This window comes from Podarcis liolepis (assembly GCF_965112155.1).
Source record: "Podarcis liolepis genome assembly, chromosome: 3".
Lineage (NCBI taxonomy): Eukaryota > Metazoa > Chordata > Lepidosauria > Squamata > Lacertidae > Podarcis > Podarcis liolepis.
This window is the reverse complement of record NC_139557.1, coordinates 11,786,357-11,795,133: the sequence shown is the minus strand read 5'-3', so window position 1 is coordinate 11,795,133 and position 8,777 is coordinate 11,786,357. Positions and strand designations below refer to the sequence as shown.

The 8,777-nt window shown below is 45.6% G+C and overlaps 1 long non-coding RNA gene across 1 annotated transcript; it reads right to left on the bottom strand.

Annotated features, from left to right (window-relative positions):
* LOC310703560 lies at positions 1 to 8,501 on the bottom strand. The gene is made up of 3 exons (XR_014524258.1): positions 8,387 to 8,501; positions 3,974 to 4,170; positions 1 to 273 (listed from the first exon to the last, which is right to left on the bottom strand). It is a non-coding gene; the product is annotated as an uncharacterized lncRNA (long non-coding RNA).
* Positions 8,502 to 8,777: the final 276 nt, after the last annotated feature.

The window sequence follows — 8,777 nt, the reverse complement described above, 5'->3', positions numbered from 1 at the left end:
TTAGATTCATCCGGTCAAGTTTAATTAGATAGATCAGGGTTGGGTAACCTGTGCCCTGCCTTCAGATGTTGATGGACCATCATGCCTAGAAATAGGCGGTGCTGCCTGGGTCTGGTAAGAATGGCATGTCCAGCAACACCTGGAGGTCCCTTGAGACAGATACTAGATAAGCCAAGTATTTGACACTTTCCTGTTGTGTCGAGCATATTCTGGTTGAATGGCAGGGGCGTCCTGTCCCGTTTCACTGTGTGAGGTGTAATGGGAAGATGCCACCTGTAAGATATAAAAAGTGCGTCCTAAGACCCTTAATCCCACTCCTTAAAATACAATCTGAACAAAATTGGTGAAGCAGCGAAATTTATGGAATACAATATGTTCTTGCAAGAACAGGTGTCTAGAGTAAATGTAAAGGTAAAAGGACCCCTGACCATTAGGTCCAGTTGCAGACGACTCTGGAGTTGTGGTGCTCATTTCACTTTATTGGACAAGGGAGCCGGCGTTTCTCCACAGACAGCTTCTGGGTCATGTGACCAGCATGACTAAGCCACTTCTGGCGAACCAAAGCAGCGCACGAAAACACCGTTTACCTTCCCGCTGGAGCGGTACCTATTTATCTACTTGCACTTTGATGTACTTTTGAACTGCTAGGTTGGCAGGAGCAGGGACCGAGCAACGGGAGCTCACCCTGTCGTGGGGAGGTTTAACCCCCAGCACCACCCACGTCCCATGTGTCTAGAGTAGGCACACCCAAAACTGACAAAGCATAAGCTTCTATTCCCTACACCCGAAGCGCAGGTTCCCTCCCTTGTCTCCCCATTGGCTGGGTACTGCAAGGTTTACAGCCTATTACGACTGTAATTTCCTAATTTCCCAACTAAAATCCCCACCTTTGTTGACATCTCCCATTACTCTGATTTCGACGACCACCACCTTTATCCTTATTTGGTCCATTTGGTTTCTATGCTTTTACACATTGACTCAAGAGACAAAACTACATCGTACCACTAACATGTGTAAATGAGTTCTATACCTGCTGGAGCATACAAATAAACCGTATTTCAGCTGCAAGCTGTCCTATCTATGAGAATCCTAACCTAAGCCGTTCTAAACCTAAGCCAGTGTGGTGTAGTGGTTATCGTAGCGGTGGACTCGTAATCTGCGGAACCGGGTTCGCGTCTCCGCTCCTCCACATGCAGCTGCTGGGTGACCTTGGGCTAGTCACACTTCTCTGAAGTCTCTCAGCCCCACTCACCTCACAGAGTGTTTGTTGTGGGGGAGGAAGGGAAAGGAGAATGTTAGCGGCTTTGAGACTCCTTCGGGTAGTGATAAAGCGGGATATCAAATCCAAACTCTTCTTCTTCTACTTATAAATTTAAGTGTAAACAAGCCTGTGCTGACTGTGGTTATCTAACAGTTGCAACATTTTGGCTTTTGGGTGGAAAAGCAACATTATCGCTCCTCACACCACCCTACTTGCATGCCGCCCTTGCCACCCCTCATCAAAGCCTCGCTTATGAGGGTCTCACAGCTGCGGATTCTGGGGAGATCTCAGAAGAGCCCTATGAGATTTTGCTGGAACCTGGAGGCCCCTGCAGTCACTTCTCCTTGCTTCTCTGGTGGCAGTGGTGTGGCACACCGATGAAGACACCCCTTGGATTTTGCCACCTGAGGCAGCTGCCTCCTGAACAGGCTGGCCCTGTTGAATGGGATGCATCTAAAATGATCTGAAGTGTAATAAATCAGCAGCAGGATGGGACATCTGAACTTTCTGCCATTGTTTCAAAAGTGCACATGTTCTTGTGTCCAGACACATTAAGAAAAACTACTGATTGCCTCCAAAGTCTTCCACGTCCCATTATGGCAGAAACTGGTTGAATCACAATAAAAAAAATCCTTCCAGTAGCACCTTAAAGACCAACTAAGTTAGTTCTTGGTATGAGCTTTCGTGTGCATGCACACTTCTTCAGATACCAAGAACTAACTTAGTTGGTCTTTAAGGTGCTACTGGAAGGAATTTTTTTATTTTGACTATGGCAGACCAACACGGCTACCTATCTGTAACTGGTTGAATCCCAAGCACTTTTCTCTGTTTTATTTCTCTGCCAAGGAACTAGAGTGTATCTACCAAACGAATTTGCTCAGTGGGGATGTGGAGTGTTTCTAGGAACCTCTTTCACAAATTCCACTCACTGCCACTTTCCAGGACTGTGAAACTGCAGCTCCTGCCAAACACTTGATGGCAACGTATTGTGTTTCTGCTTTCAATAAATGTGATGACAAGTTTCACAAACCTTTCATTGTGCCTCAATGCAAATCTTCCGGGAAAACCCTGATATGTTTTCATTCTGACGCCTGTGACAAGTCAGTTTCCCATGGGAAAGAAAGATAAGTGGTATTATACATTACTGAGATTTAGTGATTAGGGGAAGCTTAGCCAAACTGTGATAGATATTGAGATCTGATTTCAGTATATAACTCTATTGATCCAAGTAAAATTTCAGCGCTGCCCCTGTGAATAGGACCTCTTTGTAGCACTCTTAGAATTCAGAGGAGCATGATCATTTCTCTTCCAAGATTAACAGGGCAATTCTTTACATGTCTAAGTCTGGTTGCATTCAAAGGTTAGCAGTCCCAGGCTGCGGTCCTAACCATGCTTACTTGGTAACGCCCATTGAGTTTTACGGGCTTTCTGACTGAATTCCTTTTATGTAGATATAGTTGTACCTTGGATCCTGAACACCTTGTGACACAAACATTTTGGCTCCTGAATGCTGCAAACCCGGAAGTGGGTGTTCCGGTTTGCGAACGTTCTTTGGAAACCGAATGTCCAACGTGGCTTCCATGGCTTCCTATTGAGTGCAGGAAGCTCCTGCAGCCAATAGGAAGCTGTGCCTTGGTTGTTGAACATTTTCGGAAGTCGAACAGACTTCTGGAACTGATTCCATTCGACAAACGAGGTATGGCTGTATATGTAAAAATGGGGATCTATGTCACAGTGATTTAAACAGGGCCTCTTCCACCTATGAGGCAAGGTGAGGCAACTGTCTCATGCAGCAGGAACCACAGGGGCAACAGATCTGGCCTCCAAGGAATCCATTGCCTACTGCAGCTGCCGCCGCAATGGCAGCAATGGCTGTGAAACACTCATTGGAAGCCAGAGCTTCTACCTCCTCAGCAATGCTACCTCTACAGCAGTCTCTCTGCAAATAGGAGGCACTGTTGTTCTCCTCCTACCCCTAGGGAAGAAATGGCGGGGGCTGCCTTCTGGAGTTTCCTGGGCTCTGCACCCACCTTCAAATGTCAGATAAGCTTGATTTGATTCCCTCCCCTTTGTTCCTGATTTAGATCCTTGTTCCCCTCTTGTTCCTGATGTAGATCTCCACTCACATGCCCCCTCCCGTTCCATTTTGTGGTTTGCTTCTTGGGCCCGCCCTGGATTGCAAGTGTAGTATTTCAATGGGATGTACTTTCAGTCAACTTTGCTTCAGATCACTTTCTCTGTTAGCGTGTCTGAATTATTATTATTTGGTGGTATGAAGCACAGACCGAAGAGGACTAGCCAAGGAGATTATCACCAAGATTAGATGTCTAATTTTGGAAAACGTCCACTTCAAGTTAATGGGAGTCCAGTCATTGCACTGAAGCATAATTGAACGGCTTATGAATTGATAGAGGTCTGACTCTTACTCTGTATGTAACAAAGGTGGTGGCTCTGCAGATGTGTTTGGACTCCCAACTCCCATCAGCCAATGGTCAAGGGGCTGCTGGGAAGTGTAGTCCAGCAACATCTAGAGGGCCACAGAATTCGTATCCTGTTATACAATTTCACATGGCTTTGCATCACATCACTGTATGTCCCATTGTAAGTTTTCTCTTTGTCTTCCCGAAAGAGAGGTTTGCCATTGCTTCTCACATGAAGATAAATGTTAAAAATATCGGGCTTTCCAAACTGAAAGTAAAGTTAGCGTTTCACCTTCTGCCCACCAGTATAGTTGCCCTTGAAGTCAGAGGAGCATCCTTTTGTGGCTTCATGGCCGGCAGAGATTCAGCAGGACCAGCATATTTTCTTGACATTGAAGCTCATTGACGGTGCTGCTGGTGAAATCCTACCTGGCTAAATTCTCCCTGCATTGCAGCTCCTTTAGGCTCTGGATTCCTCTAGGCCAGGAGCTGAAAAGCATAAGACCGCAAAGAGTTGAGTCAGATTTATGGCCAGAAATCATGCATGTTTACTCAGAGAAAAGTAAAGTGACAACTGGCCATATGGGCTGAGACTGATGAAGGTTGGAGTCCTTCAAGAGCTGGAGACCCAGATATTCTGTATTCCAGATGTAAATGGGTGGGTGTGATTGTAGAACAAAACAATGAAATATTCTGGTAGTCAAAGCTGTACATGCATCTGAAGTGGCTTTAATATAATAATAATAATAATTTAAGGTCAACCAAAGCTCTGTTGCTGACCTGAGAAGGAAAAGAGCACGTATAGAAGTTTTAGAGAGCAGGGAGGGATAGCTGATAGTACACAGCAGGTCCAAAAATTCCTTTATAGACTAGTTCAGGGAAGTTTTTAATATGTGACATTTTAGTGTATTTTTCATCTTTGTTGGAAGCCACCCAGAGTGGCTGGGGAAACCCAGCCAGATGGGCGGGGTACAAATAATAAATTTATTATTATTATTATTATTATTATTATTATTATTATTATTATTATTATTATACCCTGCCCATTTGGCTGGGTTTCTCCATCCACTCTGGGCAGCTTCCAGCACATACAAAAATATAATCAAACATCCAAATTTAAAAACTTCCCAATACAGGGCTACCTTTAGACCTTTTTTAAAAGTTGTGTAGAGTTGTGTAGTGGTGGGAGGGCATTCCACAAGGAGGGTACCACTGCCAAGAAGGCTCTCTGCCTGGTTCCCTGTAACTTCACTTCTCACAGTGCAGGAACTGTGAGAAGGCCCTCGGAGGAGGACCTCAATGTCCAGGCAGGATGATGGAGATGGAGCCCCTCCTTCAGGTATACTGAGCTGAGGCCATTTGGGGCTTTAAAGGTCAGCACCAGCACTTTGAATTATGCTTGGAGACGTAGAAGCATTTCCATACCTCCTCTGTAACTTTTCAGGTTTCCTTTTCCTGACAATCATTCTGAATATATGGTAAAGTAAAAGATAAATGGGGACGTGGGTGGCGCTGTGGGCGAAACCACAGAGACTAGGACTTGCCGATCAGAACATCAGCGGTTTGAATCCCCACAACGGGGTGAGCTCCCGTTGCTTGGTCCCTGCTTCTGCCAACCTAGCAGTTCAAAAGCATGTCAAAAGTGCAAGTAGATAAATAGGTACCGCTCTGGCAGGAAGGTAAACAGCATTTCCGTGCGCTGCTCTGGTTCGCCAGAAGCGGCTTCGTCATGCTGGCCACATGACCTGGAAGCTGTACGCTGGCTCCCTCGGCCAATAAAGCGAGATGAGCGCAGCAACCCCAGAGTCGGCCACAACTGGACCTAATGGTCAGGGGTCCCTTTACCTTTACCTAAAAGGTAAATGACCCCTGAAGGTATGAAGGAGGATGAACTCAAAGTCCTCCTGGTTCTGTGGAGTGGCTTACCCATCCGTTCAAGGGGCTGTCCTAAAGTGACGTCTTATCCCAACTGGGCTTCTCTGTGGCGGTTTCTCCAAGTTAGACATCCAAAGGCTGCCTCAAGGAAACAGACAGGATCAACGATAATAATAAAAAGCACAGCTTTTATTTATGCCTTTAAAACTGCCATAGACTTAAATAGCTTCACTTTTCAGCCACCACAGATGGGACTGCAACAGCAACATAAACAGTGTGTTCTGAATAAGCGCAGATGAACTCACGAGTGCCAACTTTGTGGGCTGCGGAATTTTTTCGCACACCTCCCTCACCAGGCTTGATGCTCAACAAGAGCTCAAACGGTGTTACAGCCATCTGACAACAATTGGCGTGTAGGTGGTATTCAACATGCCAGTTTCCCATCCTTCTGCAGAAGCACATTGTGGGATTCCACCTTCAATCACAGACACTTTCCATTGGCTTCCAACAGGGCTCTGCTTTGGTGCCAGGATTTCAGGGCTGGCTCAAGACATTCTGGCACCTGAGACAACCCACAAAATGGCACCCCCCTCCTCAGCAGGGAAGAAGCAATGAATGAATATCTAAATCGGGAACAAGGTGTGTGTGTGTGGGGGGGTAAAGATCTACATCAGAATCTGCTGCCCCTGTAGATCCTGCCACCCAGGGCAGTTGCCTCAGCTTGCCTCATGGGTGGGTCAGCCCTGCAGGAGTTGCAGGAAAAGCCTCAGAACTCTTACTTGGACAGTAGTTCAAAGCATCCTGCTATTTCCACAGCTGAAGCTGACTTCTTTATTTTTACCCACATGTTCTCCACTGGACTGACTTGTTTACTATCTTGAATTTCCGCGCAGGTGTACACATTTGACAAATATCATTAATCCCCCTCCTTTACCATTAACTTTAATCTTTTTGAAGAGATTGTGCCCTTCAATTGCTTTTTTCCAAGCCAGGGAGTTGTCCCACCAAGTCTCAGTTGTACTAATCAATTTATAAGGTTATCGTGACATGTTCCTTGGCCTTCCAGGTGCTCTTGTTGACATTATCCTCTTCTATTTTCTTGCCGGACCCTTTTCTTTCACAGGCTCGGTGACTCATATGTCATCTGAAAGCACCGTCACATTGCAATGTGACATCCGCTGTAGCTGGAACCGACTGAATCTTTGCCAGCTATTTCTATTCAGGCATGCATGTATTGCCCTTAAACCTACGTTAACTACGACTGTAGTTAAATAACAAGTTATCAAATGTCCCTGTTTGTTGCAGAGCTTGTACATAGAAAATGAATCCAGTCCCTGAAAGTTTCATTGATAGTCGGACATTGTTCAGGGGCCCAGTGCTGGCTTGAAGAGGACTCTGGTCAGATGTTGCACCACTTTCCTGGTCTGAGGACATGGCTTTTCCCTCATCCTTGGAGTCTGATCTTGATTCCCCTAGAGCAGGGGTGGGAAACACAGAGTCTTCTAGATACTGTGGAACTCCAAACCCCATCCGCCTTGGCCAGCACAGCAGCTAGCCAGAAATGATGGGAGCTGTAGTCCAGCAAACATCAAGAGCACCATATGTTCTCTGTCCCTCGCCTGAAGTCTGTCCTGCTCTATAATTGTGCAGGGGTATTCAGTTGCAGAATGTGCATTCACCAGAATGCGGCAGCTAGACTGGTGACTGGGAGTAGCCGCCAAGACCACATAACACGGCCTGAAAGACCTACATTGGCTTCCGGTACGTTTCCGAGCACAATACAAAGTGTTGGTGCTGACCTTTAAAGCCCTAAATGGCCTCGGCCCAGTATACCTGAAGGAGCCTCTCTTCCCCCATCGTTCAGCCCGGACACTGAGGTCCAGCTCCAAGGCCTTCTGGCAGTTCCCTCCCTGCGAAAAGTGAAGCTACAGGGAACCAGGCAGAGGGCCTTCTCAGTAGTGGTACCTGCCCTGTAGAATGCCCTCCCATCAGATGTCAAGGAAATAAACAACTATCTGACTTTTAGAAGACATCTGAAGGCAGCCCTTGTTTAGGGAAGTTTTGAATGTTTGATGTTTTATCATGTTTATAATATCCTGTTGGGAGCTGTCCGGAGTGGCTGGGGAATCCCAGCCAGATGGGCGGGGTATAAATAATAAATTATTATTATTATTATTATTATTATTATTATTATTATTATTATTATTATATACTACAGGCCCTTTAAATACTGCAAACGGCAATCCCAGGGGGTGAAGCCCTGCCAGACTCTTTAAGGCTTCAGAGAGCTAAGTCTTTGCTGGGGCAGCATCTTCTCAAGCTCAGCTAACAGGGCCTGTACTGGTAGATGAAGTTCTATATAACATGTCAGAAGAAAAAAAGAACCCATAATGTAGCCATAAGTCCATTCCCACAGCATGACTCCCTTGCTAAATTTAGCCAATAAGCACGATTATTGACCCACACATTGAAAAACTAAAGCTGTTTTCGCCCCTTCCTTTTTCTTCCATCCCACATTTTACCCAACATTTTATACTCCCATACTTGCCTGCTGTCCAATTATTTTCCAACTCCATCCAGTCCCTTGGTATTTGGTGCGAAGTAGCAGCAACAAAAACACATTTAGGCAGCAACACTTTTTAGAGTGTTGGTTTAACTTACCCCTGAGGAAATAATGGAGAAGCAATTGAATGGCTCAACCTCTCTTTTCAAGTTCACTTGATCAACATTCCAAGTACTCGGTGTCTCCAAAGGAAATCGGAATATGGCTGCAATCCTATATCTGGTACTTCCCTGGGAACTGAGCCCCATGGAACTAAAGGCGACTTACTTCCAAGTAGACATGTGGAGGTTTGCATTGTCCATGGAGTTCTGTATGAGCAACTGTTTTCTGCACCGTTGTTGGACAGGAGCAAGTTGGTTGTATAGGAACATTTTCAAGAGTGAGCTTGCTTTTCTGCCACTAGGAAGGAAAACAAATTGTGACTATAACAGCAAAGGTGCAAACTCCTTTCTGCTTTCCTTGCTGAGGGCCTGTCTGCAGGTGACCCTAACTGTGCTGCTTGCAATCACATTTTCATGTTTCATTTAATTGCACACATGAGAGTGATGTTCATTGGGAATCCATGCACTGCTGGGGAGGTTTAACACACCCACACCCACAATGAAAATGAAAATTGCAGTTGGACCTTTCTCCCTAAGTTTAACTACAGCATGAGGCA